At 36.5% G+C, this 15,685-nt stretch overlaps 1 long non-coding RNA gene across 1 annotated transcript in view; it reads right to left on the bottom strand.

Annotated features, from left to right (window-relative positions):
- Positions 1–15,685, bottom strand: part of LOC143686323 (uncharacterized) — a 101,202-nt gene that overhangs the window by 61,588 nt on the left and 23,929 nt on the right. The window lies entirely within an intron of this gene.

Here is a 15,685-nt window from a genome sequence, read left to right as displayed (position 1 = left end):
ATCATTAGTGGATTTTAATCTGATAAGATTAAAGAACCAAACTAAACTACAGAACCAATATAGAAATCTCATTATTTTTCCTTTCCGAGAACCACTGTCGATACCAAAATCTGTATTAGTCAGGGTTCTCCAGAGAAACAGGACAGGAGGAGAGAAATAAATATATAAATTTACATGTAAATATTTTTAGATATTGTAGTAATTGGCTCAGTGACCATGGGGATGGGGAAGTCTAAATTCTGTAGGAAGACCACAAATTGGGAACTCTATTGAAGTTTTTGTATGATTTACCAGAAGTTGGCAGGATGAAGTAGAGATAGAAATTCTTCTTTCTGATTGCTGAAATCATCAGTTCTCCCCTTAAAGACTTCAGTTGATCAGGTGATACAGCTCTCATTGCTGAAAACAATCTTCTATGTCAAGTGTAGATATAACCAGCCATGGATGCAATCAATTGACTAGTGATATAAATCTAAAAAATGCCTTCACATTAACTTTAGACCAGTGCTTGAGTGATTAAACATCAAGGCACCAAAACCTAGCCAAGCTGACACATGAAATTAACCATGGCAGTTAATTTTTATAAAACACAAAAATCCTATATGTATTTTTTAAAAGTTATGTAATGGAAAATCTTCTTTCAAAGAGAACTCCAGACCCAAATATCTTCACTGATATCAAGACTTTCCAATGAGTTAGGGCTGTTCCCCCCTGTACTAGAAGTTCTAGCCCATGTGATAAGGTGGGAAAAAGATAAAAATTATGGAGATTAGAATGGAAAAATAAAACTACCATCATATGACAATTATATGACTGTATATAGGCAATATCTAAAATAATCCTAAGATGAATTTTAGTATTTATATCAGAATTTAGCTAGGTTAATTTATGGAAATCAATGTACAAAAATTTGCATTTCTATGTATTAGGAAAAAAACAAGTAAAATATTAAAACAAAAACAACACTATTTACCATAGCTTTATATAAAAAGGAATAATTTGTTAAATGATGTATTCAACTTCTACAGAGAAAACTGAGAAATAAAAGAAGAAAAGTAAATGGATAGATATACCATGTCCTTAGATAAGAAGTCTCAATATTATTAAGAAGTCACTTCTTACCAAATTCCGTTTCAATTCAATGAACTTCTTAAATAATTCCAACAGTTTTTTCAGGTTATTGACAAACTAATTCTAAGATGTATAGGAAATGCAAAGGAGCTAGGAAAGGAAAGATTAGCTTAATAAGGAAAAAATTAGAGGATCCAAGCTACCAGTCATAAGACTTATTTTAAACCTACCATTAGAGTGGTATCAGTAAAAAAAAAAATAGAGAAATATTTCAATGGCAGAGCACATAGATTCCAGAAACAGCCATGTTTGCATAATATGATGATTTATGCAATGCCACCACCTTGATTCAGTACGAAAATAATTGTCATTTAAATGCATAGTGGTGGGTCAATTGAATATCCATCTGGAGAAATGTATGCTGACCCTTATCTCCATCACACCATATGCAAAAGTTAATTCCATATGGATCAAAGAAATAAATGTAAAATCTAAAATAAGTCTAAAGGAAACATAAGAGAGAGTATTTTCATGAAATTGGGACAAGTATTTCTTAAAAGGAACACTGTAACATCACCAACTAAAAATAAGGACTTAAAATTGTACTTTATTAAAATTAACAACTTGTGTTCATCATTAAGAAGGCAAAAAACAAGTCACAGATGAGTGGTGATATTTGCAATACCTAATTCAACAAGTAATTCATATACAGACTATATAAAATGTCTCAGAATTCAATAAGAAAAAGACAGAAAATTCAATAAAATGATGTGCAAAAATCATGAGCAGACATTTTTTTTAAAAAAAGGATATACAATGGCTAATAAGCATATGAAAATATGCTTTAAAACATGAGTCATCAGGGAAATAGCAAGTGCAACCATGACGGGTTATCATTTCAAACAGCCAACAAAATGTCAAGTGGTGTTGAGGATATGGAGCAGCTGAAACTCTTACAAATTTCTGATGAGAGGAGAAATTTGTAACCACTATGAAAAGTGGTTCGGGGAGTAGCTAATGCGAAGAAATACATATTTAACCTATGATCTAGCAATTTCACTCCTAGGCATAAACTGAACAGCTTGAGTTCATATGTCCACATCATCAAAGATTTACTTTGAATAGAAAAAACAATTTCAAATACACCCCAAGCACAGGATGGTTAAATAACTGTGGTAGATTCGAATAATAGGATACTTAAGAGCAATGAAATAAAACGAACTGTAGTCACATGCAGAACATAAATGAATCTCATATACACAGCATTGAGGGGAAAAGCCAGACTCCAAACAGCACATTGATGTTCATGAGGTTCCAGAGTAGGGATCGATAGTGCTAGAACTCAGTATTATGGTTCCCGTGGGCAGTGGGGTGCTGGCAGCCTTCTGGGATGCTGGAACTGTTCTCCACATTGATCTGAATGATGGTTACACAGGGGGACACCTACATAAAATTCCATGAGCAATACACTTTAAGTTCCATTCACCTTACCATAAGTTGTAGGTGTGCATCTGTTCTAGTTTGCTAGCTGCCAGAATGCAATATACCAGAAACGGAATGGCTTTTTAAAAAGGGGAATTTACTAAGTTGCTAGTTTACAGTTCTAAGGCCGAAAAAATGTTTCAATTAAAACAAGTCAATAAAATTGTCCAATCAAAGGCATCCAGGGAAAGATATCTTGGTTGAAGAAGGCTGATGAAGTTCAGGGTTTCTCTTTCAAGTGAAAGGCACATGGCAGACACAGGGTTTCTCTCTCATCTGGAAGGGCACACGGCAAATACAGCATCATCTGCTGACTTTCTCTCCTAGCTTCCTATTTCATGAAGCTCCCAGGGAGGCATTTTCTTCTTCATCTCCAAAGGTTGCTGGCTGGTGGGCTCTGCTTCTCGTGGCTATGTCATTCTTCTCTGCCTCTCTCAGAATCTTCCATTCTCCAAAATGTTTCATCTTTTATAGGACTCCAGAAACTTATCAAGACCCCCCCGAATGGATGGAGACATGTCATCACCTAATCCAGTTTAACAACCTCTGTTGACTAAATCACATCTCCGGGGAGATGATCTAATTGCAGTTTCAAACATACACTACTGAATAGGGATTAGAAGAAACGACTACCTTTAAAAAATGGAATTAGAATTAAAATATGGCTTTTCTACATCATTTCAAATCAGCACAGCATCCTAGCACAAGTTTAACATTATTCACAAGGAAATACATGCCCAAATGTTCATAGCAATCTAAAAAATTGAATCAATACTAAATATCGATAAATTGTTACATATTATTTTTAAAATATTAAGTATTTTTAAAAATAAATACTATTTTTAATTAATATTTTAAATATAAATAATATTAAATATTATTTTTAAAATAACACCAAAATAGTAAAATAAATAAATGAGAATTACATGTACCTCAAAACATAATTTTAGACCCCAAAGATGAAAGTTAGCAGGTTGCAGAAGGATAGAAGTACTTTGATACCACATTATACCACTTATAGAAAAGTTGAAATAATGCAAAACATAATTACATACTTGTGCAGTAAAAGTATAAAGCAATAAATACTGAGTGACAGAATCACATCTATACTTGAGAAAGTATTATGTGACAATTTAGAGGATAGTTTGGATAAGAAAGATTAATAAAAGAGAATTGGGGATGAGATATTGATAAAAAGGCTATTTTATTGGGGAAATTTGATGAGATTAATAAGAACTTATTCAATAGGAATGGAAAGAGAAGACTCACAAAATATTTCAGCAGCAGAATCAATAGAGTTCCTTAATCCATTTTAAATGAGAGGCAAGTAAAGGAGTAATATATATTTATGAAATATATACTCTTTATATGTCCAGCACTATTTCAGTTGTTTTACATATGCTGCACCATTTAATCCTGATAATAACTTTGTGTGATACATATTTTTACTTCTATTTTAGAAATGAAAAAAAATGAGGTTTTGCAGGTTATTTAATTTGCCTGAGGTCAAATGGCAAAAAAATGGAGATGCCCTATTTGAAGCCAGGTGTGCTTGATTCAAAGGTCATGCTCTTTTCATTTCAGAATGAATCCTAATACATCTCATGGCTTTTGAATGTCATTGCCCTGTGAATGGTGATGCCATTAACTGAAATAGGGAATTCATAAAGGTGGCACGTTCTGTATGGCGGACAGCTGTTTCTTAGGCATCTTATAACTTTACAACCTCCAATTCTCAAAATAACTTAAACATAAAGTTTGAGAACTGTCCTGCCCAATACACTGGTCATTAAGCAAATATGGTTATTTAAATGTATATCAATTTTAATTAAGTGAAATTAAAAATTCAGTTCCTCCACCTCATAAGTCACATTTCGGAAAATCAATAGTTCCATGTGATGATGGACAGCCCATCCGCACAGCATTTATTTCACAGAAAGGTGTTCTGGTTTGCTAGCTGCCAGAATGCAATATACCAGAAACAGAATGGCTTTTAAAAGGGAGAATTTAAAAAGTTGCTAGTTTACAGTTCTAAGACCAAGATAATGTCCCAATTAAAGCAAATCTGTAGAAATGTCCAGTCAAAGGCATCCATGGAAAGATACCTTGGTTCAAGAAGGCCAATGAAGTTCTGGGTTTCTCTCTCAAGTGAGAAGGCACATGGCAAACAGGTTCAGGATTTCTCTCTCTTCTGGAAAAGCATGTGGTGAACACAGCATCATCTGCTAGCTTTCTCTCCTGGCTTCCTTTCAGGAAGCTCCCCAGGAGATGTTTTCCTTCTCCATTTCCAAAGGTCACTCTGCTTCTCATGTCTATGTCATTCTCCTCTTTCAGAATCTCCTTTTCTCCAAAATGTTTCCTCTTTTATAGCACTCCATTAAACTAATCAAGACCCACCCAAATGGGTGGAGACACATCTCCACCTAATCCAGCTTAACAACCACTCTTGATTGAGTTACATTCCCAGGGAGATGATCTAATTACAGATTTAAACATACAGTATTGAATAGGGATTATTCTACCTTTATGAAATGGGATTTTGATTAAAACATGGCTTTTCTAGGGTACATACATCCTTTCAAATGAGCACAAAAGGTCTTTTGGATATTACAGGTCTAGAATTTATATTTAGCAATCATTAGAACATTGAATCAGAATCTGTTGTTACAAGAAATAATGATTATAATAATACGATTTATTATACATGTTATTGGTATTCTTTCAATAGCTTTGTATACATTATCTTATTTCATCCCTATCACAACCGTATGAAGTTAAACAAGGACTTGTAGGCTTAGAAAATAACTTGCTCAAAGATATACAACAATAAATGAAAGCCTCAGAATTCAATCATAGACTCCTTGATCTCAAGTCTTAACCACTTTTAGGTGGTAAGTGCAATAAGAAAATGTTAAGAATGCAAAAGAAATAAGGCTATGCCAAATCTCAGAAAAAAACATTTTTGAAGAAAAACCTATAAGATGAATATAAACAAATAACTAAAAGGAAGGTTGTTGTGGTAGTTAGATTCAGCTGTCAACTTGGCCAGGTGAAGATGCCTGGTTATATTGCTGTGGACATGAGCTGATAGCATGTGAGCCTCATCTGATCCTGATTACATCTGCACTCAGCTAGGTGATGTGCCTGCTGCAATGAATGATGTTTGACTCAATTGGCTGGTGCTTAAATGAGAGAGTGCAACATAGCACAGCCCAAGCAGCTTGGCATACCTCATCTCAGCACTTGCAGTTAAGCCCAGGCCTTTGGAGATGCAGAAAGGAATCACCTCAGGGAAAGTTGTTGGAACCCAGAAGCCTGGAGAGAAGGCCAGCAGAGATCACCCTGAGCCTTCCCACATAAGAAAGAACCTCAGATGGAAGTTAGCTGCTTTTCCTCTGAAGAACTAAAGAAATAAATCCCCTTTTATTAAAAGCCAATCTGTCGACAGGGGACCAAGATGGTGGCTTACTAAGGTACGCGCATCTTAGTTCCTCCTCCAGAGCAACTACTAGGTGACCAGAAACAGTGCAGAACAGCTCCCGGGGCCACGGCAGGGAACGGACGCACAGCGTACCCCAGTCTTGACTGGCTAGACGAACTGCGAGACTCTGCTGTGTTGAGATCCCCGAGCATCATGCGCTTCCCGAGGTCGCGGTGGCTGGCGGCCAGAGCTCCTCCCTCCCTCCTTCCCCGGGCCAGCTGAGAGTTTCGGAGAGGCAAGTTTCCCAAGCCGCAGCAGCTGGTGCCCCTCTTTCGCGGGCGGCTTCCCGGACCAGCTACGAGTCTCAGATCAGTGGGCTCACCAAGCTGTGGAGGGTGGCAACCGGCGCCCCTCCTCCACGGGCGGCTTCCCGATCCAGCGGCGGGTCTCGGATAGGTGAGCTCCCCAGGCCGTGGTGGCCGGCGACCAGTGCCCTTCCCCCACAGGCAGCTTCCTGGTCCGGTGGCGAGTTCCGCAGGCCCCAGCGGCTGGCGACTGGCGCACCTCCCCCATAGGCGGCTGCCCGGAAGGAAAGGAGGGAGTTTCCAACAGTGGCAGGGACTGGGTCCAACCAAACACCAATAGTGGCATTAATAAAGGAGCCACAACATCTTTTGCTGGTGGGATACACAGACAGACAAGCGCCACCTACTGGGCAGGATAAAAAAAACACAGTCCAGAGACTTCACAGGAAAATCTTTCAACCTGCTGGGTCTCACACTCAGGGAAATCTGATTAAATGTCCAGACGCCCCCAAAAAATAACAAATCACACCAGGAAAACTGAAGATATGGCCCAGTCAAAGGAACAAACCAATACTTCAAATGAGATACAGGAGCTGAGACAACTAATTCTGAATATATGAACAGAAATGGAAAATCCCTTCAAAAACCAAATCAATAAACTGAGGGAGGACATGAAGAAGGCAAGGAATGAACAAAAAGAAGAAATGGAAAGTCTGAAAAAACAAATCACAGAACTTATGGGAATGAAAGATACAGTAGAAGAGATGAAAAAAACAATGGAAACCTACAATGGAAGATTTCAAGAGACAGAGGTTAGAATTAGTGAACTGGAGGATGGAACATCTGAAATCCAAAAAGAAACAGAAACTATATGGAAAAGAATGAAAAAATTTGAGCAGGGGCTCAGGGAATTGAATGATAATATGAAGCACACAAATATATGTGTTGTGGGCGTCGAGAAGGAGAAGAGAAGGGAAAAGGAGGAGAAAAACTAATGGAAGAAATTATCACTGAAAATTTCCCAACTCTTATGAAAGACCTAAAATTTCAGATCCAAGAAGTGCAGCACACCCCAAAGAGAATAGACCCAATTAGGCATTCTCCAAGACACTTACTAGTTAGAATGTCAGAGGTCAAAGAGAAAGAGAGGATCGTGAAAGCAGTAAGAGAAAAACAATCCATCACATACAAGGGAAACCCAATAAGACTATGTGTAAATTTCTCAGCAGAAACCATGGAGGCAAGAAGATAGTGGGATGATATATTTAAATTACTAAAAGAGAAAAACTGCCAACCAAGACTTCTATATCCAGTAAAATTGTCCTTCAAAAATAGGGGGAAATTAAAACATTTTCAGACAAAAAGTCACTGAGAGAATTTGTGACCAAGAGATCAGCTCTGCAAGAAATACTAAAGGGAGCACTAGAGTCAGATATGAAAAGACAGAAGAGAGAGGTGTGGAGAAGAGTGTAGAAAGAAGGAAAATTAGATATGATATATATAATACAAAAGGCAAAATCGTAGAGGGAACTACTACCCAAAAATTAATAACACTAAATGTTAATGGACTGAACTCCCCAATCAAAAGACATAGACTGGCAGAATGGATTAAAAAACAGGATCCTTCTATATGCTGTCTACAGGAAACATATCTTAGACCCAAAGATAAACATAGGTTGAAAGTGAAAGGTTGGGAAAAGATATTTCATGCAAATAACAACCAGAAAAGAGAAGGAGTAGCTATACTAATATCCAACAAATTAGATTTCAAATGTAAAACAGCTAAAAGAGACAAAAAAGGACATTATTTACTAATAAAAGGAATAATTAAACAAGAAGACTTAACAATCATAAATATTTATGCACCAAATCAGAATGCCCCAAAATACATGAGGAATACACTACAAATACTGAAAAGGGAAATAGACACATCTACCTTAATAGTTGGAGACTTCAATTCCCCACTCTCATCAATGGACAGAACATCTAGACAGAGGATCAATAAAGAAACAGAGAATTTAAATAATACAATAAATGAGCTAGACTTAACAGACATTTATAGGACATTACACCCCACAACAGCAGGATACACCTTTTTCTCAAGTGCTCATGGATCATTCTCAAAGATAGACCATATGCTGGGTCACAAAGCAAGTCTCCACAAATTTAAAAAAGATTGAAATCATACACAACACTTTCTCAGATCATAAAGGAATGAAGTTGGAAATCAACAATAGGCAGAGTGCCAGAAAATCCACAAATACGTGGAGGCTCAACAGCACACTCTTAAACAACCAGTGGGTCAAGGAAGAAATTACAAGAGAAATTAGCAAATATCTCGAGGTAAATGAAAATGAAAACACAACATATCAAAACCTATGGGACGCAGCAAAGGCAGTGTTAAGAGGGAAATTTATTGCCCTAAATGCCTATATCAAAAAAGAAGAAAGGGCAAAAATTCAGAAATTAACTGTCCACATGGAAGAACTGGAGAAAGAACAGCAAACTAACCCCAAAGCAAGCAAAAGGAAAGAAATAACAAAGATTAGAGCAGAAATAAATGAAATTGAGAAAATGAAAACAATAGAGAAAATCAGTAAGACCAGAAGTTGGTTCTATGAGAAAATCAACAAGATTGATGGGCCCTTAGCAAGATTGACAAAAAGAAGAAGAAAGGGGATGCAAGTAAATAGGATCAGAAATGGAAGAGGAGACATAACCACTGACCTCACAGAAATAAAGGAGGTAATAACAGGATAATATGAACAACTCTATGCTAATAAATACAACAATGTAGATGAAATGGACAAGTTCCTAGAAAGGCATGAACAATCAACTTTGACTCAAAAAGAAATAGATGGCCTCAACAAACCAATCATAAGTAAAGAAATTCAATCAGTCATTCAAAAGCTTCCCAAAAATAAAAGTCCAGGACCAGATGGCTTCACATGTGAATTCTACCAAACATTCCAAAAAGAATTAGTACCAACTCTGCTCAAACTCTTCAAAAAAATCAAAGTGGAGGGAAAGCTACCGAATTCATTCTATGAAGCCAACATCACCCTCATACCAAAACCAGGCAAAGATATTACAAAAAAAATAAAACTACAGACCAATCTCTCTAATGAATATAGATGCAAAAATCCTCAACAAAATTCTAGCAAATTGAATCCAGTAACACATTAAAAGAATTACACATCATGACCAAGTAGGATTCATCCCAGGTATGCAAGAATGGTTCAGCATAAGAAAATCAATTAATGTAATACACCATATCAACAAAGCAAAGCAGAAAAATCACATGATCATCTCAATTGATGCAGAGAAGGCATTTGACAAGATTCAACATCCTTTCCTGTTGAAAACACTTCAAAGGATAGGAATACAGGGAACCTCCTTAAAATGATAGAGGGAATATATGAAAAACCCACAGCTAATATCATCCTCAATGGGGAAGAATTGAAAACTTTCCCCCTACGATCAGGAACAAGACAAGGATGTCCATTATCACCACTGTTATTCAACATTGTGTTGGAGGTTCTAGCCAGAGCAATTAGACAAGAAAACGAAATACAAGGAGAATGGAATGATTTTTAAATGTTGTGTTAGTTTATTTTTTTAATTAATTAAAAAAGAAGAAATACAAGGCATCAAAATTGGAAAGGAAGAAGTAAAACTATCACTGTTTGCAGACGATATGGTACTGTACGTCAAAAACCCTGAAAAATCCACAGCAAAACTTCTAGAGCTAATAAATGAGTACAGCAAAGTAGCAGGTTATAACATCAACATTCAAAAATGTGTAGTGTTTCTATACACTAGCAATGAACAAGCTGAGGGGGAATCAAGAAACAAATTCCATTTACAATTGCAACTAAAAGAATAAAATAACTAGGAATAAATTTAACTAAAGAGATAAAAGACCTATAAAAGAAAACTACAAAAAACTGTTAAGAGAAATCACAGAAGACCTAAATAGATGGAAGGGCATACCGTGTTCATGGATTGGAAGACTAAATATAGTTAAGATGTCAATCCTACCTAAATTGATTTACAGATTCAACGCAATACCAATCAAAATCCCAACAACTTATTTTTCAGAAGTAGAAAAACCAATAAGCAAATTTATCTGGAAGGGCAGGGTGCCCCGAATTGCTAAAAGTATCTTGAGGAAAAAAAACCGAAGCTGGAGGTCTCATGCTGCCGGACTTTAAGGCATATTATGAAGCCACAGTGGTCAAAACAGCATGGTACTGGCATAAAGATAGATCTATCGACCAATGGAATCGAATAGAGTGCTCAGATATAGACCCTCTCATCTATGGACATTTGATCTTTGATAAGACAGTCAAGCCAACTCACCTGGGACAGAACAGTCTCTTCAATAAATGGTGCCCAGAGAACTGGATATCCATATGCAAAAGAATGAAAGAGAACCCGTATCTCACACCCTATACAAAAGTTAACTCAAAATGGATCAAAGATCTCAACATTAGTTCTAAGACCATAAAACAGTTAGAGAAAAATGTAGGGAGATATCTTATGAATCTTACAATTGGTGGCAATTTTATGGACCTTAAACCTAAAGCAAGAGCACTGAAGAAAGAAAGAAAGAAATGGGATTTCCTCAAAATTAAACACTTTTGTGCATCAAAGAACTTCATCAAGAAAGTAGAAAGACAGCCTACACAATGGGAGACAATATTTGGAAACAACATATCAGATAAAGGTCTAGTATCCAGAATTTATAAAGAGATTGTTCAACTCAACAACAAAAAGACAGCCAACCCAATTACAAAATGGGAAAAAGACTTGAACAGACAACTATCAGAAGAGGAAATACAAATGGCCAAAAGACACATGAAGAGCTGCTCAATGTCCCTGGCTGTTAGAGTAATGCAAATCAAAACCACAATGAGATATCATCTCACACCCACCAGAATGGCCATTATCAACAAAACAGAAAATGACAAGTGCTGGAGAGGATGTGGAGAAAGAGGCACACTTATCCACTGTTGGTGGGAATGTCAAATGGTGAAACCACTGTGGAAGGCAGTTTGGCGGTTCCTCAAAAAGCTGAATATAGAATTGCCATATGACCCAGCAATACCATTGCTAGGTATCTACTCAGAGGACTTAAGGGCAAAGACACAAACGGACATTTGCACACCAATGTTTATAGCAGCATTATTTACAATTGCAAAGAGAGGGAAACAGCCAAAATGTCCATCACCAGAAGAGTGGCTAAACAAACTGTGATATATACATACGATGGAATATTATGCAGCTTAAGACAGAATAAACTTATGAAGCATGTAATAACATGGATGGACCTAAAGAACATTATGCTGAGTGAGACTAGCCAAAAACTAAAGGACAAATACTGTATGGTCCCACTGATGTGAACCGACATTAGAGAATAAACTTGGAATATGTCATTGGTAACAGAGACCATCATGAGATAGAAATAGGGTAAAATAATGGGTAATTGGAGCTGAAGGGATACAGACTGTGCAACAAGACTGGATACAAAAACTCAGAAATGGACAGCACAATACTACCTAACTGTAATGTAATTATGTTAAAACACTGAATGAAGCTGCATCTGAGGTATAGTTTTTTTGTTTGTTTGTTTTATTTTTCATTTTTTTATTTTATTATTTTTTTCTCTCTACTATCGTTTTATTTCTTTTTTTATTGTCTTTCTATTTCTTTTTCTAAATCGATGCAAATGTACTAAGAAATGATGAATATGCATCTATGTGATGATATTAAGAATTACTGATTGTGTATGTAGAATGGAATGATTTCTAAATGTTGTGTTAGTTATTTTTTTAAATTAATAATAATAAAAAAAAGCCAATCTGTCTCTGGTGTGTTGCATTCTGGCAGCTAGCAAACTAGAACAGCTTTGGTACCAGAAGTGGGGTGCTGCTGCCATTTCCAAATACCAGATATGTTAGAACGTGTTTTTTTTTTTGGATGGCTAAGTGGGAGATTTTGGAGGAACTGTGAAGAGAATAATGGAGAAGTCCTGGAGTGCTTGAAGAGACTCTTCATGTAAATGGAACCACTGCCAATATGAACAAAGGGAGACACAGAGGGACAAATTGGAGTTTACAGAGTGAGAACCATGGAAGCTCGGGTCTGAAGCGAAGAAGCCTTGGCCAGGAGAGTGGACCACCCATATACATGGAGAGGGTGAATTTACCCTGAAGGGTGAGGATGAGTCTCCCACCTCATTGCAGTGGAAGAGTAGTGCAGCCTCAGGCCTTGGAAAAGGTAGAGCACACTCCTTGGGGGACTGGGGAAAGCCTGGCTACCACCCCATGGAAGGGTTGAGTGAGTGCCCCAGAAATGGCAGAGAGCTCAGGGGTGGCCCTGATGCCTGGAGAGAGTGGAGTTAAGAAAAAGGTGGTCTCCTCAGTGTTCCCTGAGGTTGATTCAGAAAGAGGCAGACCACTGCATAGGCCCTTGGAAAGTGTGGGACTGCCACTTTCTAAACCAAAGGATGAATGACTTTCAGACTTTGAAATCCAATGGTGTTTGCACTGCAGGTTTAACATCTGTGTTCTTCCAATTTCTCCCTATGGAAATGAAAACCTGTATCCTGTGAATATCCTCCTTTGCATATTGGCACCAGACAACTTGTTTTGCGATTCATAGGTCCACAGCTAGAAGAGAATTTTTTTTGCACCTTAATATTGTTTAGGGTGATGTGTGTAGTTGCCAAGTTGACAAGTGGTGAATATGTGGTAGTTAGATTCAGTTGTCAACTTGGCCAGGTGAAGATGCCTATTTATTTTGCTGTGGACATGAGCCGATAGCATGTGAACCTCATCTGATCCTGATTACATCTGCAGTCAGCTAGGAGGTATGCCTGCTGTAATGAATGATGTTTCACTTAATTGGCTGGTGCTTAAATGAGAGAGCGCAACATAGCACAGCCCAAGCAGCTTGGCATACCTCATCTCAGCACTCGCAGCTCAGCCCAGGCCTTTGGAGATACAGAAAGGAATCACCCCAGGGAAAGTTGTTGGAACTCAGAGGCCTGGAGAGAAGGCCAGCAGAGATCACCCTGAGCCTTCCCACATAAAAAAGAACCTCAGATGGAAGTTAGCTGCCTTTCCTCTGAAGAACTAATGAAATAAATCCCCTTTTATTAAAAGCTGTTCCGTCTCTGACGTGTTGCATCCCAGCAGCTAGCAAACTAGAACAGTTGTGGATGAAGCTAAAGGAAAAGTGTGTTTTCAACAACAGGATGGCCATCAAAGTTCAATGGTGTATGCAGATTATGTATCCAGGGAGTTTCTGCATAAGGAACGGGCTTTGAGAGGGGCATTAGTAGAAGCTTGAGCCAACTACTAAGTGTAGCTTCAACTTTTAAGAAGTTTGCCCATGAGAAAGAAAGAGCCAGTAGCTAAGGAAAAGATGAGGTTGGAAGACAGTTTCCATTTTCATTGTTGCTGCTGTTGTTGATTTTTAATACATGGAAATCTTAAAAAAAATTGTGGTTGGAAAGATTAAAAAATGAAAGGGATTATCTATCATTGGGAAATGAGAGGATTAACTATTTAACTGAGAAGTGCAGGGTCTTGAGGCAACTAAAAGCCAAGGGAATTAAGGATAGAGTGGCTGGGTTTTGAATAGAATCCTAGAACAGAATAGACCCATCTTCCTGTGTGAAAGGGAGAGGAAATGATAGGGAAAGGCAAATACATTTAGAAAGAGGAGGTTTTGCTTTTTTTTCTTTTTGTTATTTTCACAAAGAATCTCTTTACTGGAGGTTTTAGCAACTTGAAATGCTAAATATTTTGTATACAATATTTGAAATATTGTACTATTTCACCATTCTGCAACCTTCACTAAAAAATCATCCCTGTCCTCTCCCAGAACTACATTCACATATCTCTTGGTTGTCAAGAATTAAAATGGAATGAGGAAGGAGCATAGTTTAAATCAGATATTATTTAGTAGCCAAAGATAAAAATGTCCTAATTTTTTTATCTTAGATTGTGTTAATATCAATCAGATTCAGACCAACTCATACTTAAAATAATAGCATTTAGTTGGCACTTTAATATATTGACTCCAACTTTTTTCCTATAAATTCATTAGCTTTGTTTCTTGTCCTTTTCCTCCCCTTATAAAAGAATCAAGAAAAGCAATAAATATAATTCTTCCCTAATAAACTACCAAATAAAACAGTATCTGAATGTTCATAATTTTATTTTTTTCAGACTCTAAAGCCCCTGGTTCTCTAAAATATTAACTTTTCCAAAATAAATGTACTACCTTCCTAAGAAATAAAATATGTATTTATTATTCTATATAATTCATGCAGAAAAAAAACATGTACTAGATCTGAGATAATTTGAAATACAGACTTTCGTTATATTGCTTTATTGTTTGAAAGGGCACAATCAAAATAGTTTCTTTTGTTTAATATTTTTTCACTGACTTCAAACGAAAGTTTGAATTATCAAATAAAAATTTTGGTTGAAACTTGCATTTCAAACATTGTCTTTATCCACCTATCCATATTTCTAAATAATTTCATTTCAATAAATACATATTTCCTACGTATTTTATTTTTAGCTTTTCAATTTGAGCATTTGCTTATTGATATGAAATAAAATATTAATTACCTTCTTCATAGTCTTCAAGATTTTCTGCTATGGATTTTAGGAATTATGACTTTGTTTCAATTACAAGTTTTTAATGAAGAAAATCTTACCTTTTTATCTCAAAAATAAAATCTCATTTCCAAAGCAAATCAATATTATTCACTTTTACTGAGACAAGAATTGTCGTGCTTTATAATGTAACCTTAAATAATTCTCAACGTTTTATAAACAGGTTTTAAAGTTGTTTAGTCTTTAACAATTTTACTTTTAATTAAGTAATAAAAATTTCTATTTGCAGGCATGCCTTAATTTGAAATAAACCTCTTTCTGATAAATTATTATTATTTTTTTTAGAATAACAAAAAATATTTTACTAAAACATAAGATTTAGAGAAGTTTCCAGACAAGCCATACAAAATGGTCACAAGCTTCGTTTTTGAAGGGAGGATTCTATACTTGACAGCAAAGTCACAATGTTATTAGTGAGGACTGTGATGTTTGTTTAATGTTCCCATTTTGGTTCAAACAATCAAGCTTGTCCATCTATAGCGTCTAAATAAAGTTAGACTTGGCTAGAGGGTATATTCTAAAGAACAACTGGTTAGCCGCTTTTAACCAACACATTTAATTAGATCACCACAAAAGGCGTGGGGGGGGGGGGAAGGAACTTATAAAATAATAAAACTATCTCCCTCCTCAAAAATAAAAATAAAGGAAAACACCCACACCCCTGCAGCTAACCCTGACAACTACCTTCATTCACAGTGCTTTATAATTAA

The sequence above is a fragment of the Tamandua tetradactyla genome, chromosome 6 (assembly GCF_023851605.1).
Source record: "Tamandua tetradactyla isolate mTamTet1 chromosome 6, mTamTet1.pri, whole genome shotgun sequence".
NCBI classification, from domain to species: domain Eukaryota; kingdom Metazoa; phylum Chordata; class Mammalia; order Pilosa; family Myrmecophagidae; genus Tamandua; species Tamandua tetradactyla.
Note: the sequence above shows the minus strand (reverse complement) of the source record. Positions and strands in the feature narration are given on the sequence as shown.